General features: G+C 68.3%; 34 non-coding genes across 34 annotated transcripts; all 34 read right to left on the bottom strand.

The window, feature by feature from the left end:
• Positions 1-24: 24 nt before the first annotated feature.
• Positions 25-188, bottom strand: LOC132244989 (U1 spliceosomal RNA). Its single transcript, XR_009456820.1, has one exon. It is a non-coding gene; the product is annotated as a U1 spliceosomal RNA (small nuclear RNA).
• Positions 189-755: 567 nt separating this feature from the next.
• LOC132244990 (U1 spliceosomal RNA) lies at positions 756-919 on the bottom strand. The gene has a single exon (XR_009456821.1). It is a non-coding gene; the product is annotated as a U1 spliceosomal RNA (small nuclear RNA).
• A 624-nt stretch (positions 920-1,543) lies between these two features.
• On the bottom strand, positions 1,544-1,707 carry LOC132244991 (U1 spliceosomal RNA). Its single transcript, XR_009456822.1, has one exon. It is a non-coding gene; the product is annotated as a U1 spliceosomal RNA (small nuclear RNA).
• Positions 1,708-2,328: 621 nt separating this feature from the next.
• LOC132244993 (U1 spliceosomal RNA) lies at positions 2,329-2,492 on the bottom strand. Its single transcript, XR_009456824.1, has one exon. It is a non-coding gene; the product is annotated as a U1 spliceosomal RNA (small nuclear RNA).
• A 567-nt stretch (positions 2,493-3,059) lies between these two features.
• LOC132244994 (U1 spliceosomal RNA) lies at positions 3,060-3,223 on the bottom strand. The gene has a single exon (XR_009456825.1). It is a non-coding gene; the product is annotated as a U1 spliceosomal RNA (small nuclear RNA).
• Positions 3,224-3,838: 615 nt separating this feature from the next.
• Positions 3,839-4,002, bottom strand: LOC132244995 (U1 spliceosomal RNA). The gene has a single exon (XR_009456826.1). It is a non-coding gene; the product is annotated as a U1 spliceosomal RNA (small nuclear RNA).
• Positions 4,003-4,572: 570 nt separating this feature from the next.
• Positions 4,573-4,736, bottom strand: LOC132244996 (U1 spliceosomal RNA). The gene has a single exon (XR_009456827.1). It is a non-coding gene; the product is annotated as a U1 spliceosomal RNA (small nuclear RNA).
• Positions 4,737-5,357: 621 nt separating this feature from the next.
• On the bottom strand, positions 5,358-5,521 carry LOC132244966 (U1 spliceosomal RNA). The gene has a single exon (XR_009456797.1). It is a non-coding gene; the product is annotated as a U1 spliceosomal RNA (small nuclear RNA).
• Positions 5,522-6,154: 633 nt separating this feature from the next.
• LOC132244997 (U1 spliceosomal RNA) lies at positions 6,155-6,318 on the bottom strand. Its single transcript, XR_009456828.1, has one exon. It is a non-coding gene; the product is annotated as a U1 spliceosomal RNA (small nuclear RNA).
• Positions 6,319-6,885: 567 nt separating this feature from the next.
• LOC132244998 (U1 spliceosomal RNA) lies at positions 6,886-7,049 on the bottom strand. The gene has a single exon (XR_009456829.1). It is a non-coding gene; the product is annotated as a U1 spliceosomal RNA (small nuclear RNA).
• A 627-nt stretch (positions 7,050-7,676) lies between these two features.
• On the bottom strand, positions 7,677-7,840 carry LOC132244999 (U1 spliceosomal RNA). Its single transcript, XR_009456830.1, has one exon. It is a non-coding gene; the product is annotated as a U1 spliceosomal RNA (small nuclear RNA).
• A 615-nt stretch (positions 7,841-8,455) lies between these two features.
• On the bottom strand, positions 8,456-8,619 carry LOC132245000 (U1 spliceosomal RNA). The gene has a single exon (XR_009456831.1). It is a non-coding gene; the product is annotated as a U1 spliceosomal RNA (small nuclear RNA).
• A 621-nt stretch (positions 8,620-9,240) lies between these two features.
• Positions 9,241-9,404, bottom strand: LOC132245001 (U1 spliceosomal RNA). Its single transcript, XR_009456832.1, has one exon. It is a non-coding gene; the product is annotated as a U1 spliceosomal RNA (small nuclear RNA).
• Positions 9,405-10,031: 627 nt separating this feature from the next.
• On the bottom strand, positions 10,032-10,195 carry LOC132245227 (U1 spliceosomal RNA). The gene has a single exon (XR_009457058.1). It is a non-coding gene; the product is annotated as a U1 spliceosomal RNA (small nuclear RNA).
• Positions 10,196-10,768: 573 nt separating this feature from the next.
• On the bottom strand, positions 10,769-10,932 carry LOC132245002 (U1 spliceosomal RNA). Its single transcript, XR_009456833.1, has one exon. It is a non-coding gene; the product is annotated as a U1 spliceosomal RNA (small nuclear RNA).
• A 621-nt stretch (positions 10,933-11,553) lies between these two features.
• Positions 11,554-11,717, bottom strand: LOC132245004 (U1 spliceosomal RNA). The gene has a single exon (XR_009456835.1). It is a non-coding gene; the product is annotated as a U1 spliceosomal RNA (small nuclear RNA).
• A 627-nt stretch (positions 11,718-12,344) lies between these two features.
• LOC132245229 (U1 spliceosomal RNA) lies at positions 12,345-12,508 on the bottom strand. Its single transcript, XR_009457060.1, has one exon. It is a non-coding gene; the product is annotated as a U1 spliceosomal RNA (small nuclear RNA).
• Positions 12,509-13,081: 573 nt separating this feature from the next.
• Positions 13,082-13,245, bottom strand: LOC132245005 (U1 spliceosomal RNA). Its single transcript, XR_009456836.1, has one exon. It is a non-coding gene; the product is annotated as a U1 spliceosomal RNA (small nuclear RNA).
• A 633-nt stretch (positions 13,246-13,878) lies between these two features.
• On the bottom strand, positions 13,879-14,042 carry LOC132245172 (U1 spliceosomal RNA). Its single transcript, XR_009457004.1, has one exon. It is a non-coding gene; the product is annotated as a U1 spliceosomal RNA (small nuclear RNA).
• A 621-nt stretch (positions 14,043-14,663) lies between these two features.
• LOC132245006 (U1 spliceosomal RNA) lies at positions 14,664-14,827 on the bottom strand. The gene has a single exon (XR_009456837.1). It is a non-coding gene; the product is annotated as a U1 spliceosomal RNA (small nuclear RNA).
• A 624-nt stretch (positions 14,828-15,451) lies between these two features.
• LOC132245007 (U1 spliceosomal RNA) lies at positions 15,452-15,615 on the bottom strand. Its single transcript, XR_009456838.1, has one exon. It is a non-coding gene; the product is annotated as a U1 spliceosomal RNA (small nuclear RNA).
• Positions 15,616-16,182: 567 nt separating this feature from the next.
• LOC132245008 (U1 spliceosomal RNA) lies at positions 16,183-16,346 on the bottom strand. Its single transcript, XR_009456839.1, has one exon. It is a non-coding gene; the product is annotated as a U1 spliceosomal RNA (small nuclear RNA).
• Positions 16,347-16,970: 624 nt separating this feature from the next.
• On the bottom strand, positions 16,971-17,134 carry LOC132245009 (U1 spliceosomal RNA). The gene has a single exon (XR_009456840.1). It is a non-coding gene; the product is annotated as a U1 spliceosomal RNA (small nuclear RNA).
• A 576-nt stretch (positions 17,135-17,710) lies between these two features.
• On the bottom strand, positions 17,711-17,874 carry LOC132245010 (U1 spliceosomal RNA). The gene has a single exon (XR_009456841.1). It is a non-coding gene; the product is annotated as a U1 spliceosomal RNA (small nuclear RNA).
• A 576-nt stretch (positions 17,875-18,450) lies between these two features.
• On the bottom strand, positions 18,451-18,614 carry LOC132245011 (U1 spliceosomal RNA). The gene has a single exon (XR_009456842.1). It is a non-coding gene; the product is annotated as a U1 spliceosomal RNA (small nuclear RNA).
• Positions 18,615-19,235: 621 nt separating this feature from the next.
• LOC132245012 (U1 spliceosomal RNA) lies at positions 19,236-19,399 on the bottom strand. The gene has a single exon (XR_009456843.1). It is a non-coding gene; the product is annotated as a U1 spliceosomal RNA (small nuclear RNA).
• Positions 19,400-19,972: 573 nt separating this feature from the next.
• On the bottom strand, positions 19,973-20,136 carry LOC132245013 (U1 spliceosomal RNA). The gene has a single exon (XR_009456844.1). It is a non-coding gene; the product is annotated as a U1 spliceosomal RNA (small nuclear RNA).
• Positions 20,137-20,760: 624 nt separating this feature from the next.
• On the bottom strand, positions 20,761-20,924 carry LOC132245015 (U1 spliceosomal RNA). Its single transcript, XR_009456846.1, has one exon. It is a non-coding gene; the product is annotated as a U1 spliceosomal RNA (small nuclear RNA).
• Positions 20,925-21,500: 576 nt separating this feature from the next.
• Positions 21,501-21,664, bottom strand: LOC132245219 (U1 spliceosomal RNA). Its single transcript, XR_009457049.1, has one exon. It is a non-coding gene; the product is annotated as a U1 spliceosomal RNA (small nuclear RNA).
• Positions 21,665-22,240: 576 nt separating this feature from the next.
• LOC132245016 (U1 spliceosomal RNA) lies at positions 22,241-22,404 on the bottom strand. Its single transcript, XR_009456847.1, has one exon. It is a non-coding gene; the product is annotated as a U1 spliceosomal RNA (small nuclear RNA).
• A 627-nt stretch (positions 22,405-23,031) lies between these two features.
• On the bottom strand, positions 23,032-23,195 carry LOC132245017 (U1 spliceosomal RNA). The gene has a single exon (XR_009456848.1). It is a non-coding gene; the product is annotated as a U1 spliceosomal RNA (small nuclear RNA).
• Positions 23,196-23,762: 567 nt separating this feature from the next.
• LOC132245018 (U1 spliceosomal RNA) lies at positions 23,763-23,926 on the bottom strand. Its single transcript, XR_009456849.1, has one exon. It is a non-coding gene; the product is annotated as a U1 spliceosomal RNA (small nuclear RNA).
• Positions 23,927-24,550: 624 nt separating this feature from the next.
• LOC132245019 (U1 spliceosomal RNA) lies at positions 24,551-24,714 on the bottom strand. The gene has a single exon (XR_009456850.1). It is a non-coding gene; the product is annotated as a U1 spliceosomal RNA (small nuclear RNA).
• Positions 24,715-25,290: 576 nt separating this feature from the next.
• On the bottom strand, positions 25,291-25,454 carry LOC132245021 (U1 spliceosomal RNA). Its single transcript, XR_009456852.1, has one exon. It is a non-coding gene; the product is annotated as a U1 spliceosomal RNA (small nuclear RNA).
• Between the last annotated feature and the right edge of the window lie 257 nt (positions 25,455-25,711).

Consider the following 25,711-nt stretch of genomic DNA (forward strand, 5'->3'; position numbering starts at 1 on the left):
TTAGCACCGCGCAAGCAAGGCAGGCGGGGGAAAGCGCGCACGCAGTCCCCCACTACCACAAATTATGCAGTCGAGTTTCCCGCATTTGGGGAAATCGCAGGGGTCAGCATGCCCGGAGTGCAAGGGGCAGGCCTCGCCCTGGGTAGCCCGCCTACGTGGTCACGGTGCTTCCCCTGCCAGGTAAGTATGCCCAGCTAGGCCCTGGCACAGGGTCCCTCCCAGCCCTGCGCCCCTCCGCAGGCCTGGCGAGCACAGCCAAGCCCTCCGCTCCCTTCCCTTCACGCTCGCCCGCAACCCCCTTCCCCACCACGCTGCATCCCCCAGAGCCCTGCCTCCCCTGGCCAGTCGCCTGCGTCCTCCCCGTCCCTGGCCCTGCAACAGGCAGGCAGAGACCACAAATGCCCCAGGGCCACAGCTCGGTGGGCGGGCCACGAACATCATCCTCCTCGTCATCGTCACGGTTGTCTTTGTGGGCGGCCTGGGCCTGGGCCTGGGCCTGGCCCTTGCCCGCCAGCCAACCGCCCCCTGGTGGTAGCTCCAAAGGCCTCCAAGGAGCCCGGCAGGCAGGTGCTCAGCTTGCAGGCCACCTTTCCCCGACCCTACCTTCTGAGGAGGCGGCGGCGGCGGCGACGACGACGTCCGACGAAAGCTGTATCCTGCCCTGTGCCGTACCACATGCCAAGAGCCAGTCTCTGCAACGCCGGGGCCGGTCCCACCCTCCACTGCTGCTTTTAGCACCGCGCAAGCAAGGCAGGCGGGGGAAAGCGCGCACGCAGTCCCCCACTACCACAAATTATGCAGTCGAGTTTCCCGCATTTGGGGAAATCGCAGGGGTCAGCATGCCCGGAGTGCAAGGGGCAGGCCTCGCCCTGGGTAGCCCGCCTACGTGGTCACGGTGCTTCCCCTGCCAGGTAAGTATGCCCAGCTAGGCCCTGGCACAGGGTCCCTCCCAGCCCTGCGCCCCTCCGCAGGCCTGGCGAGCACAGCCAAGCCCTCCGCTCCCTTCCCTTCACGCTCGCCCGCAACCCCCTTCCCCACCACGCTGCATCCCCCAGAGCCCTGCCTCCCCTGGCCAGTCGCCTGCGTCCTCCCCGTCCCTGGCCCTGCAACAGGCAGGCAGAGACCACAAATGCCCCAGGGCCACGGCTCGGCGGGCGGGCCACGAACGTCATCCTCCTCGTCATCGTCACGGTTGTCTTTGTCGGCGGCCTGGGCCTGGGCCTGGGCCTGGGCCTGGTCTTGGTCTTGGTCTTGGGCCTGGGCCTGGGCCTGGGCCTGGGCCTGGCCCTTGCCAGTCAGCCAGCCGCCCCCTGGTGGCAGCTGCAAAGGCCTCCAAGGAGCCCGACGGGCGGGTGCTCAGCTTGCAGGCCACCTTTCCCCGACCCTACCTTCTGAGGAGGCGGCGGCGGCGGCGACGACGACGACGTCCGACGAAAGCTGTATCCTGCTCTGTGCCGTACCACATGCCAAGAGCCAGTCTCTGCAAGGCCGGGGCCGGTCCCACCCTCCACTGCTGCTTTTAGCACCGCGCAAGCAAGGCAGGCGGGGGAAAGCGCGCACGCAGTCCCCCACTACCACAAATTATGCAGTCGAGTTTCCCGCATTTGGGGAAATCGCAGGGGTCAGCATGCCCGGAGTGCAAGGGGCAGGCCTCGCCCTGGGTAGCCCGCCTACGTGGTCACGGTGCTTCCCCTGCCAGGTAAGTATGCCCAGCTAGGCCCTGGCACAGGGTCCCTCCCAGCCCTGCGCCCCTCCGCAGGCCTGGCGAGCACAGCCAAGCCCTCCGCTCCCTTCCCTTCACGCTCGCCCGCAACCCCCTTCCCCACCACGCTGCATCCCCCAGAGCCCTGCCTCCCCTGGCCAGTCGCCTGCGTCCTCCCCGTCCCTGGCCCTGCAACAGGCAGGCAGAGACCACAAATGCCCCAGGGCCACAGCTCGGCGGGCGGGCCACGAACGTCATCCTCCTCGTCATCGTCACGGTTGTCTTTGTCGGCGGCCTGGGCCTGGGCCTGGGCCTGGGCCTGGTCTTGGTCTTGGTCTTGGTCTTGGGCCTGGGCCTGGGCCTGGGCCTGGCCCTTGCCAGTCAGCCAGCGGCCCCATGGTGGCAGCTGCAAAGGCCTCCAAGGAGCCCGGCGGGCGGGTGCTCAGCTTGCAGGCCACCTTTCCCCGACCCTACCTTCTGAGGAGGCGGCGGCGGCGGCGACGACGACGTCCGACGAAAGCTGTAACCTGCTCTGTGCCGTACCACATGCCAAGAGCCAGTCTCTGCAAGGCCGGGGCCGGTCCCACCCTCCACTGCTGCTTTTAGCACCGCGCAAGCAAGGCAGGCGGGGGAAAGCGCGCACGCAGTCCCCCACTACCACAAATTATGCAGTCGAGTTTCCCGCATTTGGGGAAATCGCAGGGGTCAGCATGCCCGGAGTGCAAGGGGCAGGCCTCGCCCTGGGTAGCCCGCCTACGTGGTCACGGTGCTTCCCCTGCCAGGTAAGTATGCCCAGCTAGGCCCTGGCACAGGGTCCCTCCCAGCCCTGCGCCCCTCCGCAGGCCTGGCGAGCACAGCCAAGCCCTCCGCTCCCTTCCCTTCACGCTCGCCCGCAACCCCCTTCCCCACCACGCTGCATCCCCCAGAGCCCTGCCTCCCCTGGCCAGTCGCCTGCGTCCTCCCCGTCCCTGGCCCTGCAACAGGCAGGCAGAGACCACAAATGCCCCAGGGCCACAGCTCGGTGGGCGGGCCACGAACGTCATCCTCCTCGTCATCGTCACGGTTGTCTTTGTGGGCGGCCTGGGCCTGGGCCTGGGCCTGGCCCTTGCCCGCCAGCCAACCGCCCCCTGGTGGTAGCTCCAAAGGCCTCCAAGGAGCCCGGCGGGCAGGTGCTCAGCTTGCAGGCCACCTTTCCCCGACCCTACCTTCTGAGGAGGCGGCGGCGGCGGCGACGACGACGTCCGACGAAAGCTGTATCCTGCCCTGTGCCGTGCCACATGCCAAGAGCCAGTCTCTGCAAGGCCGGGGCCGGTCCCACCCTCCACTGCTGCTTTTAGCACCGCGCAAGCAAGGCAGGCGGGGGAAAGCGCGCACGCAGTCCCCCACTACCACAAATTATGCAGTCGAGTTTCCCGCATTTGGGGAAATCGCAGGGGTCAGCATGCCCGGAGTGCAAGGGGCAGGCCTCGCCCTGGGTAGCCCGCCTACGTGGTCACGGTGCTTCCCCTGCCAGGTAAGTATGCCCAGCTAGGCCCTGGCACAGGGTCCCTCCCAGCCCTGCGCCCCTCCGCAGGCCTGGCGAGCACAGCCAAGCCCTCCGCTCCCTTCCCTTCACGCTCGCCCGCAACCCCCTTCCCCACCACGCTGCATCCCCCAGAGCCCTGCCTCCCCTGGCCAGTCGCCTGCGTCCTCCCCGTCCCTGGCCCTGCAACAGGCAGGCAGAGACCACAAATGCCCCAGGGCCACAGCTTGGCGGGCGGGCCACGAACGTCATCCTCCTCGTCATCGTCACGGTTGTGTTTGTCGGCGGCCTGGGCCTGGGCCTGAGACTGGGCCTGGTCTTGGTCTTGGTCTTGGTCTTGGGCCTGGGCCTGGGCCTGGGCCTGTCCCTTGCCAGTCAGCCAGCCGCCCCCTGGTGGCAGCTGCAAAGGCCTCCAAGGAGCCCGGCGGGCGGGTGCTCAGCTTGCAGGCCACCTTTCCCTGACCCTACCTTCTGAGGAGGCAGCGGCGGCAGCGAGGTCCGACGAAAGCTGTATCCTGCCCTGTGCCGTACCACATGCCAAGAGCCAGTCTCTGCAAGGCCGGGGCCGGTCCCACCCTCCACTGCTGCTTTTAGCACCGCGCAAGCAAGGCAGGCGGGGGAAAGCGCGCACGCAGTCCCCCACTACCACAAATTATGCAGTCGAGTTTCCCGCATTTGGGGAAATCGCAGGGGTCAGCATGCCCGGAGTGCAAGGGGCAGGCCTCGCCCTGGGTAGCCCGCCTACGTGGTCACGGTGCTTCCCCTGCCAGGTAAGTATGCCCAGCCAAGCCCTGGCACAGGGTCCCTCCCAGCCCTGCACCCCTCCGAAGGCCTGGCGAGCACAGCCAAGCCCTCCGCTCCCTTCCCTTCACGCTCGCCCGCAACCCCCTTCCCCACCACGCTGCATCCCCCAGAGCCCTGCCTCCCCTGGCCAGTCGCCTGCGTCCTCCCCGTCCCTGGCCCTGCAACAGGCAGGCAGAGACCACAAATGCCCCAGGGCCACAGCTCGGTGGGCGGGCCACGAACGTCATCCTCCTCGTCATCGTCACGGTTGTCTTTGTGGGCGGCCTGGGCCTGGGCCTGGGCCTGGCCCTTGCCCGCCAGCCAACCGCCCCCTGGTGGTAGCTCCAAAGGCCTCCAAGGAGCCCGGCGGGCAGGTGCTCAGCTTGCAGGCCACCTTTCCCCGATTCTACCTTCTGAGGAGGCGGCAGCGGCGGCAACGACGACGACGTCCGACGAAAGCTGTATCCTGCCCTGTGCCGTACCACATGCCAAGAGCCAGTCTCTGCAACGCCGGGGCCGGTCCCACCCTCCACTGCTGCTTTTAGCACCGCGCAAGCAAGGCAGGCGGGGGAAAGCGCGCACGCAGTCCCCCACTACCACAAATTATGCAGTCGAGTTTCCCGCATTTGGGGAAATCGCAGGGGTCAGCATGCCCGGAGTGCAAGGGGCAGGCCTCGCCCTGGGTAGCCCGCCTACGTGGTCACGGTGCTTCCCCTGCCAGGTAAGTATGCCCAGCTAGGCCCTGGCACAGGGTCCCTCCCAGCCCTGCGCCCCTCCGCAGGCCTGGCGAGCACAGCCAAGCCCTCCGCTCCCTTCCCTTCACGCTCGCCCGCAACCCCCTTCCCCACCACGCTGCATCCCCCAGAGCCCTGCCTCCCCTGGCCAGTCGCCTGCGTCCTCCCCGTCCCTGGCCCTGCAACAGGCAGGCAGAGACCACAAATGCCCCAGGGCCACAGCTCGGCGGGCGGGCCACGAACGTCATCCTCCTCGTCATCGTCACGGTTGTCTTTGTCGGCGGCCTGGGCCTGGGCCTGGGCCTGGGCCTGGTCTTGGTCTTGGTCTTGGTCTTGGGCCTGGGCCTGGGCCTGGGCCTGGCCCTTGCCAGTCAGCCAGCCGCCCCCTGGTGGCAGCTGCAAAGGCCTCCAAGGAGCCCGGCGGGCGGGTGCTCAGTTTGCAGGCCACCTTTCCCCGACCCTACCTTCTGAGGAGGCAGCGGCGGCGGCGACGACGACGTCCGACGAAAGCTGTATCCTGCTCTGTGCCGTACCACATGCCAAGAGCCAGTCTCTGCAAGGCGGGGGCCGGTCCCACCCTCCACTGCTGCTTTTAGCACCGCGCAAGCAAGGCAGGCGGGGGAAAGCGCGCACGCAGTCCCCCACTACCACAAATTATGCAGTCGAGTTTTCCGCATTTGGGGAAATCGCAGGGGTCAGCATGCCCGGAGTGCAAGGGGCAGGCCTCGCCCTGGGTAGCCCGCCTACGTGGTCACGGTGCTTCCCCTGCCAGGTAAGTATGCCCAGCTAGGCCCTGGCACAGGGTCCCTCCCAGCCCTGCGCCCCTCCGCAGGCCTGGCGAGCACAGCCAAGCCCTCCGCTCCCTTCCCTTCACGCTCGCCCGCAACCCCCTTCCCCACCACGCTGCATCCCCCAGAGCCCTGCCTCCCCTGGCCAGTCGCCTGCGTCCTCCCCGTCCCTGGCCCTGCAACAGGCAGGCAGAGACCACAAATGCCCCAGGGCCACAGCTCGGCGGGCGGGCCACGAACGTCATCCTCCTCGTCATCGTCACGGTTGTCTTTGTCGGCGGCCTGGGCCTGGGCCTGGGCCTGGGCCTGGTCTTGGTCTTGGTCTTGGTCTTGGGCCAGGGCCTGGGCCTGGGCCTGGGCCTGGGCCTGGGCCTTGCCAGTCAGCCAGCCGCCCCCTGGTGGCAGCTGCAAAGGCCTCCAAGGAGCCCGGCGGGCGGGTGCTCAGCTTGCAGGCCACCTTTCCCCGACCCTGACTTCTGAGGAGGCGGCGGCGGCAGCGACGACGACGTCCGACGAAAGCTGTATCCTGCTCTGTGCCGTACCACATGCCAAGAGCCAGTCTCTGCAAGGCCGGGGCCGGTCCCACCCTCCACTGCTGCTTTTAGCACCGCGCAAGCAAGGCAGGCGGGGGAAAGCGCGCACGCAGTCCCCCACTACCACAAATTATGCAGTCGAGTTTCCCGCATTTGGGGAAATCGCAGGGGTCAGCATGCCCGGAGTGCAAGGGGCAGGCCTCGCCCTGGGTAGCCCGCCTACGTGGTCACGGTGCTTCCCCTGCCAGGTAAGTATGCCCAGCTAGGCCCTGGCACAGGGTCCCTCCCAGCCCTGCGCCCCTCCGCAGGCCTGGCGAGCACAGCCAAGCCATCCGCTCCCTTCCCTTCACGCTCGCCCGCAACCCCCTTCCCCACCACGCTGCATCCCCCAGAGCCCTGCCTCCCCTGGCCAGTCGCCTGCGTCCTCCCCGTCCCTGGCCCTGCAACAGGCAGGCAGAGACCACAAATGCCCCAGGGCCACAGCTCGGTGGGCGGGCCACGAACGTCATCCTCCTCGTCATCGTCACGGTTGTCTTTGTGGGCGGCCTGGGCCTGGGCCTGGGCCTGGCCCTTGCCCGCCAGCCAACCGCCCCCTGGTGGTAGCTCCAAAGGCCTCCAAGGAGCCCGGCGGGCAGGTGCTCAGCTTGCAGGCCACCTTTCCCCGACCCTACCTTCTGAGGAGGCGGCGGCAGCGGCGACGACGACGTCCGACGAAAGCTGTATCCTGCCCTGTGCCGTACCACATGCCAAGAGCCAGTCTCTGCAACGCCGGGGCCGGTCCCACCCTCCACTGCTGCTTTTAGCACCGCGCAAGCAAGGCAGGCGGGGGAAAGCGCGCACGCAGTCCCCCACTACCACAAATTATGCAGTCGAGTTTCCCGCATTTGGGGAAATCGCAGGGGTCAGCATGCCCGGAGTGCAAGGGGCAGGCCTCGCCCTGGGTAGCCCGCCTACGTGGTCACGGTGCTTCCCCTGCCAGGTAAGTATGCCCAGCTAGGCCCTGGCACAGGGTCCCTCCCAGCCCTGCGCCCCTCCGCAGGCCTGGCGAGCACAGCCAAGCCCTCCGCTCCCTTCCCTTCACGCTCGCCCGCAACCCCCTTCCCCACCACGCTGCATCCCCCAGAGCCCTGCCTCCCCTGGCCAGTCGCCTGCGTCCTCCCCGTCCCTGGCCCTGCAACAGGCAGGCAGAGACCACAAATGCCCCAGGGCCACAGCTCGGCGGGCGGGCCACGAACGTCATCCTCCTCGTCATCGTCACGGTTGTCTTTGTCGGCGGCCTGGGCCTGGGCCTGGGCCTGGGCCTGGTCTTGGTCTTGGTCTTGGTCTTGGGCCTGGGCCTGGGCCTGGGCCTGGGCCTGGCCCTTGCCAGTCAGCCAGCCGCCCCCTGGTGGCAGCTGCAAAGGCCTCCAAGGAGCCCGGCGGGCGGGTGCTCAGCTTGCAGGCCACCTTTCCCCGACCCTACCTTCTGAGGAGGCGGCGGCGGCGGCGACGACGACGTCCGACGAAAGCTGTATCCTGCCCTGTGCCGTACCACATGCCAAGAGCCAGTCTCTGCAACGCCGGGGCCGGTCCCACCCTCCACTGCTGCTTTTAGCACCGCGCAAGCAAGGCAGGCGGGGGAAAGCGCGCACGCAGTCCCCCACTACCACAAATTATGCAGTCGAGTTTCCCGCATTTGGGGAAATCGCAGGGGTCAGCATGCCCGGAGTGCAAGGGGCAGGCCTCGCCCTGGGTAGCCCGCCTACGTGGTCACGGTGCTTCCCCTGCCAGGTAAGTATGCCCAGCTAGGCCCTGGCACAGGGTCCCTCCCAGCCCTGCGCCCCTCCGCAGGCCTGGCGAGCACAGCCAAGCCCTCCGCTCCCTTCCCTTCACGCTCGCCCGCAACCCCCTTCCCCACCACGCTGCATCCCCCAGAGCCCTGCCTCCCCTGGCCAGTCGCCTGCGTCCTCCCCGTCCCTGGCCCTGCAACAGGCAGGCAGAGACCACAAATGCCCCAGGGCCACAGCTCGGCGGGCGGGCCACGAACGTCATCCTCCTCGTCATCGTCACGGTTGTCTTTGTCGGCGGCCTGGGCCTGGGCCTGGGCCTGGGCCTGGTCTTGGTCTTGGTCTTGGTCTTGGGCCAGGGCCTGGGCCTGGGCCTTGCCAGTCAGCCAGCCGCCCCCTGGTGGCAGCTGCAAAGGCCTCCAAGGAGCCCGGCGGGCGGGTGCTCAGCTTGCAGGCCACCTTTCCCCGACCCTGACTTCTGAGGAGGCGGCGGCGGCAGCGACGACGACGTCCGACGAAAGCTGTATCCTGCTCTGTGCCGTACCACATGCCAAGAGCCAGTCTCTGCAAGGCCGGGGCCGGTCCCACCCTCCACTGCTGCTTTTAGCACCGCGCAAGCAAGGCAGGCGGGGGAAAGCGCGCACGCAGTCCCCCACTACCACAAATTATGCAGTCGAGTTTCCCGCATTTGGGGAAATCGCAGGGGTCAGCATGCCCGGAGTGCAAGGGGCAGGCCTCGCCCTGGGTAGCCCGCCTACGTGGTCACGGTGCTTCCCCTGCCAGGTAAGTATGCCCAGCTAGGCCCTGGCACAGGGTCCCTCCCAGCCCTGCGCCCCTCCGCAGGCCTGGCGAGCACAGCCAAGCCCTCCGCTCCCTTCCCTTCACGCTCGCCCGCAACCCCCTTCCCCACCACGCTGCATCCCCCAGAGCCCTGCCTCCCCTGGCCAGTCGCCTGCGTCCTCCCCGTCCCTGGCCCTGCAACAGGCAGGCAGAGACCACAAATGCCCCAGGGCCACAGCTCGGCGGGCGGGCCACGAACGTCATCCTCCTCGTCATCGTCACGGTTGTCTTTGTCGGCGGCCTGGGCCTGGGCCTGGGCCTGGGCCTGGTCTTGGTCTTGGTCTTGGGCCTGGGCCTGGGCCTGGGCCTGGGCCTGGCCCTTGCCAGTCAGCCAGCCGCCCCCTGGTGGCAGCTGCAAAGGCCTCCAAGGAGCCCGGCGGGCGGGTGCTCAGCTTGCAGGCCACCTTTCCCCGACCCTACCTTCTGAGGAGGCGGCGGCGGCGGCGACGACGACGTCCGACGAAAGCTGTATCCTGCCCTGTGCCGTACCACATGCCAAGAGGCAGTCTCTGCAACGCCGGGGCCGGTCCCACCCTCCACTGCTGCTTTTAGCACCGCGCAAGCAAGGCAGGCGGGGGAAAGCGCGCACGCAGTCCCCCACTACCACAAATTATGCAGTCGAGTTTCCCGCATTTGGGGAAATCGCAGGGGTCAGCATGCCCGGAGTGCAAGGGGCAGGCCTCGCCCTGGGTAGCCCGCCTACGTGGTCACGGTGCTTCCCCTGCCAGGTAAGTATGCCCAGCTAGGCCCTGGCACAGGGTCCCTCCCAGCCCTGCGCCCCTCCGCAGGCCTGGCGAGCACAGCCAAGCCCTCCGCTCCCTTCCCTTCACGCTCGCCCGCAACCCCCTTCCCCACCACGCTGCATCCCCCAGAGCCCTGCCTCCCCTGGCCAGTCGCCTGCGTCCTCCCCGTCCCTGGCCCTGCAACAGGCAGGCAGAGACCACAAATGCCCCAGGGCCACAGCTCGGCGGGCGGGCCACGAACGTCATCCTCCTCGTCATCGTCACGGTTGTCTTTGTCGGCGGCCTGGGCCTGGGCCTGGGCCTGGGCCTGGTCTTGGTCTTGGTCTTGGTCTTGGGCCTGGGCCTGGGCCTGGGCCTGGGCCTGGCCCTTGCCAGTCAGCCAGCCGCCCCCTGGTGGCAGCTGCAAAGGCCTCCAAGGAGCCCGGCGGGCGGGTGCTCAGCTTGCAGGCCACCTTTCCCCGACCCTGACTTCTGAGGAGGCGGCGGCGGCAGCGACGACGACGTCCGACGAAAGCTGTATCCTGCTCTGTGCCGTACCACATGCCAAGAGCCAGTCTCTGCAAGGCCGGGGCCGGTCCCACCCTCCACTGCTGCTTTTAGCACCGCGCAAGCAAGGCAGGCGGGGGAAAGCGCGCACGCAGTCCCCCACTACCACAAATTATGCAGTCGAGTTTCCCGCATTTGGGGAAATCGCATGGGTCAGCATGCCCGGAGTGCAAGGGGCAGGCCTCGCCCTGGGTAGCCCGCCTACGTGGTCACGGTGCTTCCCCTGCCAGGTAAGTATGCCCAGCTAGGCCCTGGCACAGGGTCCCTCCCAGCCCTGCGCCCCTCCGAAGGCCTGGCGAGCACAGCCAAGCCCTCCGCTCCCTTCCCTTCACGCTCGCCCGCAACCCCCTTCCCCACCACGCTGCATCCCCCAGAGCCCTGCCTCCCCTGGCCAGTCGCCTGCGTCCTCCCCGTCCCTGGCCCTGCAACAGGCAGGCAGAGACCACAAATGCCCCAGGGCCACAGCTCGGTGGGCGGGCCACGAACGTCATCCTCCTCGTCATCGTCACGGTTGTCTTTGTGGGCGGCCTGGGCCTGGGCCTGGGCCTGGGCCTGGCCCTTGCCCGCCAGCCAACCGCCCCCTGGTGGTAGCTCCAAAGGCCTCCAAGGAGCCCGGCGGGCAGGTGCTCAGCTTGCAGGCCACCTTTCCCCGACCCTACCTTCTGAGGAGGCGGCGGCAGCGGCGACGACGACGTCCGACGAAAGCTGTATCCCGCCCTGTGCCGTGCCACATGCCAAGAGCCAGTCTCTGCAAGGCCGGGGCCGGTCCCACCCTCCACTGCTGCTTTTAGCATCGCGCAAGCAAGGCAGGCGGGGGAAAGCGCGCACGCAGTCCCCCACTACCACAAATTATGCAGTCGAGTTTCCCGCATTTGGGGAAATCGCAGGGGTCAGCATGCCCGGAGTGCAAGGGGCAGGCCTCGCCCTGGGTAGCCCGCCTACGTGGTCACGGTGCTTCCCCTGCCAGGTAAGTATGCCCAGCTAGGCCCTGGCACAGGGTCCCTCCCAGCCCTGCGCCCCTCCGCAGGCCTGGCGAGCACAGCCAAGCCCTCCGCTCCCTTCCCTTCACGCTCGCCCGCAACCCCCTTCCCCACCACGCTGCATCCCCCAGAGCCCTGCCTCCCCTGGCCAGTCGCCTGCGTCCTCCCCGTCCCTGGCCCTGCAACAGGCAGGCAGAGACCACAAATGCCCCAGGGCCACAGCTCGGCGGGCGGGCCACGAACGTCATCCTCCTCGTCATCGTCACGGTTGTCTTTGTCGGCGGCCTGGGCCTGGGCCTGGGCCTGGGCCTGGTCTTGGTCTTGGTCTTGGGCCTGGGCCTGGGCCTGGGCCTGGGCCTGGCCCTTGCCAGTCAGCCAGCCGCCCCCTGGTGGCAGCTGCAAAGGCCTCCAAGGAGCCCGGCGGGCGGGTGCTCAGCTTGCAGGCCACCTTTCCCCGACCCTACCTTCTGAGGAGGCGGCGGCGGCGGCGACGACGACGTCCGACGAAAGCTGTATCCTGCCCTGTGCCGTACCACATGCCAAGAGCCAGTCTCTGCAACGCCGGGGCCGGTCCCACCCTCCACTGCTGCTTTTAGCACCGCGCAAGCAAGGCAGGCGGGGGAAAGCGCGCACGCAGTCCCCCACTACCACAAATTATGCAGTCGAGTTTCCCGCATTTGGGGAAATCGCAGGGGTCAGCATGCCCGGAGTGCAAGGGGCAGGCCTCGCCCTGGGTAGCCCGCCTACGTGGTCACGGTGCTTCCCCTGCCAGGTAAGTATGCCCAGCTAGGCCCTGGCACAGGGTCCCTCCCAGCCCTGCGCCCCTCCGCAGGCCTGGCGAGCACAGCCAAGCCCTCCGCTCCCTTCCCTTCACGCTCGCCCGCAACCCCCTTCCCCACCACGCTGCATCCCCCAGAGCCCTGCCTCCCCTGGCCAGTCGCCTGCGTCCTCCCCGTCCCTGGCCCTGCAACAGGCAGGCAGAGACCACAAATGCCCCAGGGCCACAGCTCGGCGGGCGGGCCACGAACGTCATCCTCCTCGTCATCGTCACGGTTGTCTTTGTCGGCGGCCTGGGCCTGGGCCTGGGCCTGGGCCTGGTCTTGGTCTTGGTCTTGGTCTTGGGCCTGGGCCTGGGCCTGGGCCTGGGCCTGGCCCTTGCCAGTCAGCCAGCCGCCCCCTGGTGGCAGCTGCAAAGGCCTCCAAGGAGCCCGGCGGGCGGGTGCTCAGCTTGCAGGCCACCTTTCCCCGACCCTGACTTCTGAGGAGGCGGCGGCGGCAGCGACGACGACGTCCGACGAAAGCTGTATCCTGCTCTGTGCCGTACCACATGCCAAGAGCCAGTCTCTGCAAGGCCGGGGCCGGTCCCACCCTCCACTGCTGCTTTTAGCACCGCGCAAGCAAGGCAGGCGGGGGAAAGCGCGCACGCAGTCCCCCACTACCACAAATTATGCAGTCGAGTTTCCCGCATTTGGGGAAATCGCATGGGTCAGCATGCCCGGAGTGCAAGGGGCAGGCCTCGCCCTGGGTAGCCCGCCTACGTGGTCACGGTGCTTCCCCTGCCAGGTAAGTATGCCCAGCTAGGCCCTGGCACAGGGTCCCTCCCAGCCCTGCGCCCCTCCGAAGGCCTGGCGAGCACAGCCAAGCCCTCCGCTCCCTTCCCTTCACGCTCGCCCGCAACCCCCTTCCCCACCACGCTGCATCCCCCAGAGCCCTGCCTCCCCTGGCCAGTCGCCTGCGTCCTCCCCGTCCCTGGCCCTGCAACAGGCAGGCAGAGACCACAAATGCCCCAGGGCCACAGCTCGGTGGGCGGGCCACGAACGTCATCCTCCTCGTCATCGTCACGGTTGTCTTTGTGGGCGGCCTGGGCCTGGGCCTGGGCCTGGGCCTGGCCCTTGCCCGCCAGCCAACCGCCCCCTGGTGGTAGCTCCAAAGGCCTCCAAGGAGCCCGGCGGGCAGGTGCTCAGCTTGCAGGCCACCTTTCCCCGACCCTACCTTCTGAGGAGGCGGCGGCAGCGGCGACGACGACGTCCGACGAAAGCTGTATCCCGCCCTGTGCCGTGCCACATGCCAAGAGCCAGTCTCTGCAAGGCCGGGGCCGGTCCCACCCTCCACTGCTGCTTTTAGCATCGCGCAAGCAAGGCAGGCGGGGGAAAGCGCGCACGCAGTCCCCCACTACCACAAATTATGCAGTCGAGTTTCCCGCATTTGGGGAAATCGCAGGGGTCAGCATGCCCGGAGTGCAAGGGGCAGGCCTCGCCCTGGGTAGCCCGCCTACGTGGTCACGGTGCTTCCCCTGCCAGGTAAGTATGCCCAGCTAGGCCCTGGCACAGGGTCCCTCCCAGCCCTGCGCCCCTCCGCAGGCCTGGCGAGCACAGCCAAGCCCTCCGCTCCCTTCCCTTCACGCTCGCCCGCAACCCCCTTCCCCACCACGCTGCATCCCCCAGAGCCCTGCCTCCCCTGGCCAGTCGCCTGCGTCCTCCCCGTCCCTGGCCCTGCAACAGGCAGGCAGAGACCACAAATGCCCCAGGGCCACAGCTCGGCGGGCGGGCCACGAACGTCATCCTCCTCGTCATCGTCACGGTTGTCTTTGTCGGCGGCCTGGGCCTGGGCCTGGGCCTGGGCCTGGGCCTGGGCCTGGGCCTGGTCTTGGTCTTGGTCTTGGGCCTGGGCCTGGGCCTGGGCCTGGCCCTTGCCAGTCAGCCAGCCGCCCCCTGGTGGCAGCTGCAAAGGCCTCCAAGGAGCCCGGCGGGCGGGTGCTCAGCTTGCAGGCCACCTTTCCCCGACCCTACCTTCTGAGGAGGCGGCGGCGGCAGCGACGACGACGTCCAACGAAAGCTGTATCCTGCCCTGTGCCGTACCACATGCCAAGAGCCAGTCTCTGCAAGGCCGGGGCCGGTCCCACCCTCCACTGCTGCTTTTAGCACCGCGCAAGCAAGGCAGGCAGGGGAAAGCGCGCACGCAGTCCCCCACTACCACAAATTATGCAGTCGAGTTTCCCGCATTTGGGGAAATCGCAGGGGTCAGCATGCCCGGAGTGCAAGGGGCAGGCCTCGCCCTGGGTAGCCCGCCTACGTGGTCACGGTGCTTCCCCTGCCAGGTAAGTATGCCCAGCTAGGCCCTGGCACAGGGTCCCTCCCAGCCCTGCGCCCCTCCGCAGGCCTGGCGAGCACAGCCAAGCCCTCCGCTCCCTTCCCTTCACGCTCGCCCGCAACCCCCTTCCCCACCACGCTGCATCCCCCAGAGCCCTGCCTCCCCTGGCCAGTCGCCTGCGTCCTCCCCGTCCCTGGCCCTGCAACAGGCAGGCAGAGACCACAAATGCCCCAGGGCCACAGCTCGGCGGGCGGGCCACGAACGTCATCCTCCTCGTCATCGTCACGGTTGTCTTTGTGGGCGGCCTGGGCCTGGGCCTGGGCCTGGGCCTGGTCTTGGTCTTGGTCTTGGGCCTGGGCCTGGGCCTGGGCCTGGGCCTGGCCCTTGCCAGTCAGCCAGCCGCCCCCTGGTGGCAGCTGCAAAGGCCTCCAAGGAGCCCGGCGGGCGGGTGCTCAGCTTGCAGGCCACCTTTCCCCGACCCTACCTTCTGAGGAGGCGGCGGCGGCGGCGACGACGACGTCCGACCAAAGCTGTATCCTGCCCTGTGCCGTACCACATGCCAAGAGCCAGTCTCTGCAACTCCGGGGCCGGTCCCACCCTCCACTGCTGCTTTTAGCACCGCGCAAGCAAGGCAGGCGGGGGAAAGCGCGCACGCAGTCCCCCACTACCACAAATTATGCAGTCGAGTTTCCCGCATTTGGGGAAATCGCAGGGGTCAGCATGCCCGGAGTGCAAGGGGCAGGCCTCGCCCTGGGTAGCCCGCCTACGTGGTCACGGTGCTTCCCCTGCCAGGTAAGTATGCCCAGCTAGGCCCTGGCACAGGGTCCCTCCCAGCCCTGCGCCCCTCCGCAGGCCTGGCGAGCACAGCCAAGCCCTCCGCTCCCTTCCCTTCACGCTCGCCCGCAACCCCCTTCCCCACCACGCTGCATCCCCCAGAGCCCTGCCTCCCCTGGCCAGTCGCCTGCGTCCTCCCCGTCCCTGGCCCTGCAACAGGCAGGCAGAGACCACAAATGCCCCAGGGCCACAGCTCGGCGGGCGGGCCACGAACGTCATCCTCCTCGTCATCGTCACGGTTGTCTTTGTCGGCGGCCTGGGCCTGGGCCTGGGCCTGGGCCTGGTCTTGGTCTTGGTCTTGGTCTTGGGCCTGGGCCTGGGCCTGGGCCTGGCCCTTGCCAGTCAGCCAGCCGCCCCCTGGTGGCAGCTGCAAAGGCCTCCAAGGAGCCCGGCGGGCGGGTGCTCAGCTTGCAGGCCAACTTTCCCCGACCCTGACTTCTGAGGAGGCGGCGGCGGCGGCGGCGACGACGACGTCCGACGAAAGCTGTATCCTGCTCTGTGCCGTACCACATGCCAAGAGCCAGTCTCTGCAAGGCCGGGGCCGGTCCCACCCTCCACTGCTGCTTTTAGCACCGCGCAAGCAAGGCAGGCGGGGGAAAGCGCGCACGCAGTCCCCCACTACCACAAATTATGCAGTCGAGTTTCCCGCATTTGGGGAAATCGCAGGGGTCAGCATGCCCGGAGTGCAAGGGGCAGGCCTCGCCCTGGGTAGCCCGCCTACGTGGTCACGGTGCTTCCCCTGCCAGGTAAGTATGCCCAGCTAGGCCCTGGCACAGGGTCCCTCCCAGCCCTGCGCCCCTCCGCAGGCCTGGCGAGCACAGCCAAGCCCTCCGCTCCCTTCCCTTCACGCTCGCCCGCAACCCCCTTCCCCACCACGCTGCATCCCCCAGAGCCCTGCCTCCCCTGGCCAGTCGCCTGCGTCCTCCCCGTCCCTGGCCCTGCAACAGGCAGGCAGAGACCACAAATGCCCCAGGGCCACAGCTCGGTGGGCGGGCCACGAACGTCATCCTCCTCATCATCGTCACGGTTGTCTTTGTGGGCGCCCTGGGCCTGGGCCTGGGCCTGGCCCTTGCCCGCCAGCCAACCGCCCCCTGGTGGTAGCTCCAAAGGCCTCCAAGGAGCCCGGCGGGCAGGTGCTCAGCTTGCAGGCCACCTTTCCCCGACCCTACCTTCTGAGGAGGCGGCGGCGGCAGCGACGACGACGTCCGACGAAAGCTGTATCCTGCCCTGTGCCGTACCACATGCCAAGAGCCAGTCTCTGCAACGCCGGGGCCGGTCCCACCCTCCACTGCTGCTTTTAGCACCGCGCAAGCAAGGCAGGCGGGGGAAAGCGCGCACGCAGTCCCCCACTACCACAAATTATGCAGTCGAGTTTCCCGCATTTGGGGAAATCGCAGGGGTCAGCATGCCCGGAGTGCAAGGGGCAGGCCTCGCCCTGGGTAGCCCGCCTACGTGGTCACGGTGCTTCCCCTGCCAGGTAAGTATGCCCAGCTAGGCCCTGGCACAGGGTCCCTCCCAGCCCTGCGCCCCTCCGCAGGCCTGGCGAGCACAGCCAAGCCCTCCGCTCCCTTCCCTTCACGCTCGCCCGCAACCCCCTTCCCCACCACGCTGCATCCCCCAGAGCCCTGCCTCCCCTGGCCAGTCGCCTGCGTCCTCCCCGTCCCTGGCCCTGCAACAGGCAGGCAGAGACCACAAATGCCACAGGGCCACAGCTCGGCGGGCGGGCCACGAACGTCATCCTCCTCGTCATCGTCACGGTTGTCTTTGTCGGCGGCCTGGGCCTGGGCCTGGGCCTGGGCCTGGTCTTGGTCTTGGTCTTGGTCTTTGGCCTGGGCCTGGGCCTGGGCCTGGGCCTGGCCCTTGCCAGTCAGCCAGCCGCCCCCTGGTGGCAGCTGCAAAGGCCTCCAAGGAGCCCGGAGGGCGGGTGCTCAGCTTGCAGGCCACCTTTCCCCAACCCTACCTTCTGAGGAGGCGGCGGCGGCGGCGACGACGTCCGACGAAAGCTGTATCCTGCTCTGTGCCGTACCACATGCCAAGAGCCAGTCTCTGCAAGGCCGGGGCCGGTCCCACCCTCCACTGCTGCTTTTAGCACCGCGCAAGCAAGGCAGGCGGGGGAAAGCGCGCACGCAGTCCCCCACTACCACAAATTATGCAGTCGAGTTTCCCGCATTTGGGGAAATCGCAGGGGTCAGCATGCCCGGAGTGCAAGGGGCAGGCCTCGCCCTGGGTAGCCCGCCTACGTGGTCACGGTGCTTCCCCTGCCAGGTAAGTATGCCCAGCTAGGCCCTGGCACAGGGTCCCTCCCAGCCCTGCGCCCCTCCGCAGGCCTGGCGAGCACAGCCAAGCCCTCCGCTCCCTTCCCTTCACGCTCGCCCGCAACCCCCTTCCCCACCACGCTGCATCCCCCAGAGCCCTGCCTCCCCTGGCCAGTCGCCTGCGTCCTCCCCGTCCCTGGCCCTGCAACAGGCAGGCAGAGACCACAAATGCCCCAGGGCCACAGCTCGGCGGGCGGGCCACGAACGTCATCCTCCTCGTCATCGTCACGGTTGTCTTTGTGGGCGGCCTGGGCCTGGGCCTGGGCCTGGGCCTGGCCCTTGCCCGCCAGCCAACCGCCCCCTGGTGGTAGCTCCAAAGGCCTCCAAGGAGCCCGGCGGGCAGGTGCTCAGCTTGCAGGCCACCTTTCCCCGATTCTACCTTCTGAGGAGGCGGCGGCGGCGGCGACGACGACGACGTCCGACGAAAGCTGTATCCTGCCCTGTGCCGTACCACATGCCAAGAGCCAGTCTCTGCAACGCCGGGGCCGGTCCCACCCTCCACTGCTGCTTTTAGCACCGCGCAAGCAAGGCAGGCGGGGGAAAGCGCGCACGCAGTCCCCCACTACCACAAATTATGCAGTCGAGTTTCCCGCATTTGGGGAAATCGCAGGGGTCAGCATGCCCGGAGTGCAAGGGGCAGGCCTCGCCCTGGGTAGCCCGCCTACGTGGTCACGGTGCTTCCCCTGCCAGGTAAGTATGCCCAGCTAGGCCCTGGCACAGGGTCCCTCCCAGCCCTGCGCCCCTCCGCAGGCCTGGCGAGCACAGCCAAGCCCTCCGCTCCCTTCCCTTCACGCTCGCCCGCAACCCCCTTCCCCACCACGCTGCATCCCCCAGAGCCCTGCCTCCCCTGGCCAGTCGCCTGCGTCCTCCCCGTCCCTGGCCCTGCAACAGGCAGGCAGAGACCACAAATGCCCCAGGGCCACAGCTCGGCGGGCGGGCCACGAACGTCATCCTCCTCGTCATCGTCACGGTTGTCTTTGTGGGCGGCCTGGGCCTGGGCCTGGGCCTGGGCCTGGCCCTTGCCCGCCAGCCAACCGCCCCCTGGTGGTAGCTCCAAAGGCCTCCAAGGAGCCCGGCGGGCAGGTGCTCAGCTTGCAGGCCACCTTTCCCCGATTCTACCTTCTGAGGAGGCGGCGGCGGCGGCGACGACGACGACGTCCGACGAAAGCTGTATCCTGCCCTGTGCCGTACCACATGCCAAGAGCCAGTCTCTGCAACGCCGGGGCCGGTCCCACCCTCCACTGCTGCTTTTAGCACCGCGCAAGCAAGGCAGGCGGGGGAAAGCGCGCACGCAGTCCCCCACTACCACAAATTATGCAGTCGAGTTTCCCGCATTTGGGGAAATCGCAGGGGTCAGCATGCCCGGAGTGCAAGGGGCAGGCCTCGCCCTGGGTAGCCCGCCTACGTGGTCACGGTGCTTCCCCTGCCAGGTAAGTATGCCCATCTAGGCCCTGGCACAGGGTCCCTCCCAGCCCTGCGCCCCTCCGCAGGCCTGGCGAGCACAGCCAAGCCCTCCGCTCCCTTCCCTTCACGCTCGCCCGCAACCCCCTTCCCCACCACGCTGCATCCCCCAGAGCCCTGCCTCCCCTGGCCAGTCGCCTGCGTCCTCCCCGTCCCTGGCCCTGCAACAGGCAGGCAGAGACCACAAATGCCCCAGGGCCACAGCTCGGCGGGCGGGCCACGAACGTCATCCTCCTCGTCATCGTCACGGTTGTCTTTGTCGGCGGCCTGGGCCTGGGCCTGGGCCTGGGCCTGGGCCTGGTCTTGGTCTTGGTCTTGGGCCTGGGCCTGGGCCTGGGCCTGGCCCTTGCCAGTCAGCCAGCCGCCCCCTGGTGGCAGCTGCAAAGGCCTCCAAGGAGCCCGGCGGGCGGGTGCTCAGCTTGCAGGCCACCTTTCCCCGACCCTACCTTCTGAGGAGGCGGCGGCGGCGGCGACGACGACGTCCGACGAAAGCTGTATCCTGCTCTGTGCCGTACCACATGCCAAAAGCCAGTCTCTGCAAGGCCGGGGCCGGTCCCACCCTCCACTGCTGCTTTTAGCACCGCGCAAGCAAGGCAGGCGGGGGAAAGCGCGCACGCAGTCCCCCACTACCACAAATTATGCAGTCGAGTTTCCCGCATTTGGGGAAATCGCAGGGGTCAGCATGCCCGGAGTGCAAGGGGCAGGCCTCGCCCTGGGTAGCCCGCCTACGTGGTCACGGTGCTTCCCCTGCCAGGTAAGTATGCCCAGCTAGGCCCTGGCACAGGGTCCCTCCCAGCCCTGCGCCCCTCCGCAGGCCTGGCGAGCACAGCCAAGCCCTCCGCTCCCTTCCCTTCACGCTCGCCCGCAACCCCCTTCCCCACCACGCTGCATCCCCCAGAGCCCTGCCTCCCCTGGCTAGTCGCCTGCGTCCTCCCCGTCCCTGGCCCTGCAACAGGCAGGCAGAGACCACAAATGCCCCAGGGCCACAGCTCGGCGGGCGGGCCACGAACGTCATCCTCCTCGTCATCGTCAAGGTTGTCTTTGTGGGCGGCCTGGGCCTGGGCCTGGGCCTGGGCCTGGCCCTTGCCCGCCAGCCAACCGCCCCCTGGTGGTAGCTCCAAAGGCCTCCAAGGAGCCCGGCGGGCGGGTGCTCAGCTTGCAGGCCACCTTTCCCCGACCCTACCTTCTGAGGAGGCGGCGGCGGCGGCGACGACGACGTCCGACGAAAGCTGTATCCTGCCCTGTGCCGTACCACATGCCAAGAGCCAGTCTCTGCAACGCCGGGGCCGGTCCCACCCTCCACTGCTGCTTTTAGCACCGCGCAAGCAAGGCAGGCGGGGGAAAGCGCGCACGCAGTCCCCCACTACCACAAATTATGCAGTCGAGTTTCCCGCATTTGGGGAAATCGCAGGGGTCAGCATGCCCGGAGTGCAAGGGGCAGGCCTCGCCCTGGGTAGCCCGCCTACGTGGTCACGGTGCTTCCCCTGCCAGGTAAGTATGCCCAGCTAGGCCCTGGCACAGGGTCCCTCCCAGCCCTGCGCCCCTCCGCAGGCCTGGCGAGCACAGCCAAGCCCTCCGCTCCCTTCCCTTCACGCTCGCCCGCAACCCCCTTCCCCACCACGCTGCATCCCCCAGAGCCCTGCCTCCCCTGGCCAGTCGCCTGCGTCCTCCCCGTCCCTGGCCCTGCAACAGGCAGGCAGAGACCACAAATGCCACAGGGCCACAGCTCGGCGGGCGGGCCACGAACGTCATCCTCCTCGTCATCGTCACGGTTGTCTTTGTCGGCGGCCTGGGCCTGGGCCTGGGCCTGGGCCTGGTCTTGGTCTTGGTCTTGGTCTTTGGCCTGGGCCTGGGCCTGGGCCTGGGCCTGGCCCTTGCCAGTCAGCCAGCCGCCCCCTGGTGGCAGCTGCAAAGGCCTCCAAGGAGCCCGGAGGGCGGGTGCTCAGCTTGCAGGCCACCTTTCCCCAACCCTACCTTCTGAGGAGGCGGCGGCGGCGGCGACGACGTCCGACGAAAGCTGTATCCTGCTCTGTGCCGTACCACATGCCAAGAGCCAGTCTCTGCAAGGCCGGGGCCGGTCCCACCCTCCACTGCTGCTTTTAGCACCGCGCAAGCAAGGCAGGCGGGGGAAAGCGCGCACGCAGTCCCCCACTACCACAAATTATGCAGTCGAGTTTCCCGCATTTGGGGAAATCGCAGGGGTCAGCATGCCCGGAGTGCAAGGGGCAGGCCTCGCCCTGGGTAGCCCGCCTACGTGGTCACGGTGCTTCCCCTGCCAGGTAAGTATGCCCAGCTAGGCCCTGGCACAGGGTCCCTCCCAGCCCTGCGCCCCTCCGCAGGCCTGGCGAGCACAGCCAAGCCCTCCGCTCCCTTCCCTTCACGCTCGCCCGCAACCCCCTTCCCCACCACGCTGCATCCCCCAGAGCCCTGCCTCCCCTGGCCAGTCGCCTGCGTCCTCCCCGTCCCTGGCCCTGCAACAGGCAGGCAGAGACCACAAATGCCCCAGGGCCACAGCTCGGCGGGCGGGCCACGAACGTCATCCTCCTCGTCATCGTCACGGTTGTCTTTGTGGGCGGCCTGGGCCTGGGCCTGGGCCTGGGCCTGGCCCTTGCCCGCCAGCCAACCGCCCCCTGGTGGTAGCTCCAAAGGCCTCCAAGGAGCCCGGCGGGCAGGTGCTCAGCTTGCAGGCCACCTTTCCCCGATTCTACCTTCTGAGGAGGCGGCGGCGGCGGCGACGACGACGACGTCCGACGAAAGCTGTATCCTGCCCTGTGCCGTACCACATGCCAAGAGCCAGTCTCTGCAACGCCGGGGCCGGTCCCACCCTCCACTGCTGCTTTTAGCACCGCGCAAGCAAGGCAGGCGGGGGAAAGCGCGCACGTAGTCCCCCACTACCACAAATTATGCAGTCGAGTTTCCCGCATTTGGGGAAATCGCAGGGGTCAGCATGCCCGGAGTGCAAGGGGCAGGCCTCGCCCTGGGTAGCCCGCCTACGTGGTCACGGTGCTTCCCCTGCCAGGTAAGTATGCCCAGCTAGGCCCTGGCACAGGGTCCCTCCCAGCCCTGCGCCCCTCCGCAGGCCTGGCGAGCACAGCCAAGCCCTCCGCTCCCTTCCCTTCACGCTCGCCCGCAACCCCCTTCCCCACCACGCTGCATCCCCCAGAGCCCTGCCTCCCCTGGCCAGTCGCCTGCGTCCTCCCCGTCCCTGGCCCTGCAACAGGCAGGCAGAGACCACAAATGCCCCAGGGCCACAGCTCGGCGGGCGGGCCACGAACGTCATCCTCCTCGTCATCGTCACGGTTGTCTTTGTGGGCGGCCTGGGCCTGGGCCTGGGCCTGGGCCTGGCCCTTGCCCGCCAGCCAACCGCCCCCTGGTGGTAGCTCCAAAGGCCTCCAAGGAGCCCGGCGGGCAGGTGCTCAGCTTGCAGGCCACCTTTCCCCGATTCTACCTTCTGAGGAGGCGGCGGCGGCGGCGACGACGACGACGTCCGACGAAAGCTGTATCCTGCCCTGTGCCGTACCACATGCCAAGAGCCAGTCTCTGCAACGCCGGGGCCGGTCCCACCCTCCACTGCTGCTTTTAGCACCGCGCAAGCAAGGCAGGCGGGGGAAAGCGCGCACGCAGTCCCCCACTACCACAAATTATGCAGTCGAGTTTCCCGCATTTGGGGAAATCGCAGGGGTCAGCATGCCCGGAGTGCAAGGGGCAGGCCTCGCCCTGGGTAGCCCGCCTACGTGGTCACGGTGCTTCCCCTGCCAGGTAAGTATGCCCAGCTAGGCCCTGGCACAGGGTCCCTCCCAGCCCTGCGCCCCTCCGCAGGCCTGGCGAGCACAGCCAAGCCCTCCGCTCCCTTCCCTTCACGCTCGCCCGCAACCCCCTTCCCCACCACGCTGCATCCCCCAGAGCCCTGCCTCCCCTGGCCAGTCGCCTGCGTCCTCCCCGTCCCTGGCCCTGCAACAGGCAGGCAGAGACCACAAATGCCCCAGGGCCACAGCTCGGCGGGCGGGCCACGAACGTCATCCTCCTCGTCATCGTCACGGTTGTCTTTGTCGGCGGCCTGGGCCTGGGCCTGGGCCTGGGCCTGGGCCTGGGCCTGGTCTTGGTCTTGGTCTTGGGCCTGGGCCTGGGCCTGGGCCTGGCCCTTGCCAGTCAGCCAGCCGCCCCCTGGTGGCAGCTGCAAAGGCCTCCAAGGAGCCCGGCGGGCGGGTGCTCAGCTTGCAGGCCACCTTTCCCCGACCCTACCTTCTGAGGAGGCGGCGGCGGCGGCCACGACGACGTCCGACCAAAGCTGTATCCTGCTCTGTGCCGTACCACATGCCAAGAGCCAGTCTCTGCAAGGCCGGGGCCGGTCCCACCCTCCACTGCTGCTTTTAGCACCGCGCAAGCAAGGCAGGCGGGGGAAAGCGCGCACGCAGTCCCCCACTACCACAAATTATGCAGTCGAGTTTCCCGCATTTGGGGAAATCGCAGGGGTCAGCATGCCCGGAGTGCAAGGGGCAGGCCTCGCCCTGGGTAGCCCGCCTACGTGGTCACGGTGCTTCCCCTGCCAGGTAAGTATGCCCAGCTAGGCCCTGGCACAGGGTCCCTCCCAGCCCTGCGCCCCTCCGCAGGCCTGGCGAGCACAGCCAAGCCCTCCGCTCCCTTCCCTTCACGCTCGCCCGCAACCCCCTTCCCCACCACGCTGCATCCCCCAGAGCCCTGCCTCCCCTGGCCAGTCGCCTGCGTCCTCCCCGTCCCTGGCCCTGCAACAGGCAGGCAGAGACCACAAATGCCCCAGGGCCACAGCTCGGTGGGCGGGCCACGAACGTCATCCTCCTCATCATCGTCACGGTTGTCTTTGTGGGCGGCCTGGGCCTGGGCCTGGGCCTGGCCCTTGCCCGCCAGCCAACCGCCCCCTGGTGGTAGCTCCAAAGGCCTCCAAGGAGCCCGGCGGGCAGGTGCTCAGCTTGCAGGCCACCTTTCCCCGACCCTACCTTCTGAGGAGGCGGCGGCGGCAGCGACGACGACGTCCGACGAAAGCTGTATCCTGCCCTGTGCCGTACCACATGCCAAGAGCCAGTCTCTGCAACGCCGGGGCCGGTCCCACCCTCCACTGCTGCTTTTAGCACCGCGCAAGCAAGGCAGGCGGGGGAAAGCGCGCACGCAGTCCCCCACTACCACAAATTATGCAGTCGAGTTTCCCGCATTTGGGGAAATCGCAGGGGTCAGCATGCCCGGAGTGCAAGGGGCAGGCCTCGCCCTGGGTAGCCCGCCTACGTGGTCACGGTGCTTCCCCTGCCAGGTAAGTATGCCCAGCTAGGCCCTGGCACAGGGTCCCTCCCAGCCCTGCGCCCCTCCGCAGGCCTGGCGAGCACAGCCAAGCCCTCCGCTCCCTTCCCTTCACGCTCGCCCGCAACCCTCTTCCCCACCACGCTGCATCCCCCAGAGCCCTGCCTCCCCTGGCCAGTCGCCTGCGTCCTCCCCGTCCCTGGCCCTGCAACAGGCAGGCAGAGACCACAAATGCCACAGGGCCACAGCTCGGCGGGCGGGCCACGAACGTCATCCTCCTCGTCATCGTCACGGTTGTCTTTGTCGGCGGCCTGGGCCTGGGCCTGGGCCTGGGCCTGGTCTTGGTCTTGGTCTTGGTCTTTGGCCTGGGCCTGGGCCTGGGCCTGGGCCTGGCCCTTGCCAGTCAGCCAGCCGCCCCCTGGTGGCAGCTGCAAAGGCCTCCAAGGAGCCCGGAGGGCGGGTGCTCAGCTTGCAGGCCACCTTTCCCCAACCCTACCTTCTGAGGAGGCGGCGGCGGCGGCGACGACGTCCGACGAAAGCTGTATCCTGCTCTGTGCCGTACCACATGCCAAGAGCCAGTCTCTGCAAGGCCGGGGCCGGTCCCACCCTCCACTGCTGCTTTTAGCACCGCGCAAGCAAGGCAGGCGGGGGAAAGCGCGCACGCAGTCCCCCACTACCACAAATTATGCAGTCGAGTTTCCCGCATTTGGGGAAATCGCAGGGGTCAGCATGCCCGGAGTGCAAGGGGCAGGCCTCGCCCTGGGTAGCCCGCCTACGTGGTCACGGTGCTTCCCCTGCCAGGTAAGTATGCCCAGCTAGGCCCTGGCACAGGGTCCCTCCCAGCCCTGCGCCCCTCCGCAGGCCTGGCGAGCACAGCCAAGCCCTCCGCTCCCTTCCCTTCACGCTCGCCCGCAACCCCCTTCCCCACCACGCTGCATCCCCCAGAGCCCTGCCTCCCCTGGCCAGTCGCCTGCGTCCTCCCCGTCCCTGGCCCTGCAACAGGCAGGCAGAGACCACAAATGCCCCAGGGCCACAGCTCGGCGGGCGGGCCACGAACGTCATCCTCCTCGTCATCGTCACGGTTGTCTTTGTGGGCGGCCTGGGCCTGGGCCTGGGCCTGGGCCTGGCCCTTGCCCGCCAGCCAACCGCCCCCTGGTGGTAGCTCCAAAGGCCTCCAAGGAGCCCGGCGGGCAGGTGCTCAGCTTGCAGGCCACCTTTCCCCGATTCTACCTTCTGAGGAGGCGGCGGCGGCGGCGACGACGACGACGTCCGACGAAAGCTGTATCCTGCCCTGTGCCGTACCACATGCCAAGAGCCAGTCTCTGCAACGCCGGGGCCGGTCCCACCCTCCACTGCTGCTTTTAGCACCGCGCAAGCAAGGCAGGCGGGGGAAAGCGCGCACGCAGTCCCCCACTACCACAAATTATGCAGTCGAGTTTCCCGCATTTGGGGAAATCGCAGGGGTCAGCATGCCCGGAGTGCAAGGGGCAGGCCTCGCCCTGGGTAGCCCGCCTACGTGGTCACGGTGCTTCCCCTGCCAGGTAAGTATGCCCAGCTAGGCCCTGGCACAGGGTCCCTCCCAGCCCTGCGCCCCTCCGCAGGCCTGGCGAGCACAGCCAAGCCCTCCGCTCCCTTCCCTTCACGCTCGCCCGCAACCCCCTTCCCCACCACGCTGCATCCCCCAGAGCCCTGCCTCCCCTGGCCAGTCGCCTGCGTCCTCCCCGTCCCTGGCCCTGCAACAGGCAGGCAGAGACCACAAATGCCCCAGGGCCACAGCTCGGCGGGCGGGCCACGAACGTCATCCTC

Source organism: Alligator mississippiensis, chromosome 14, assembly GCF_030867095.1.
Source record: "Alligator mississippiensis isolate rAllMis1 chromosome 14, rAllMis1, whole genome shotgun sequence".
NCBI lineage: Eukaryota > Metazoa > Chordata > Crocodylia > Alligatoridae > Alligator > Alligator mississippiensis.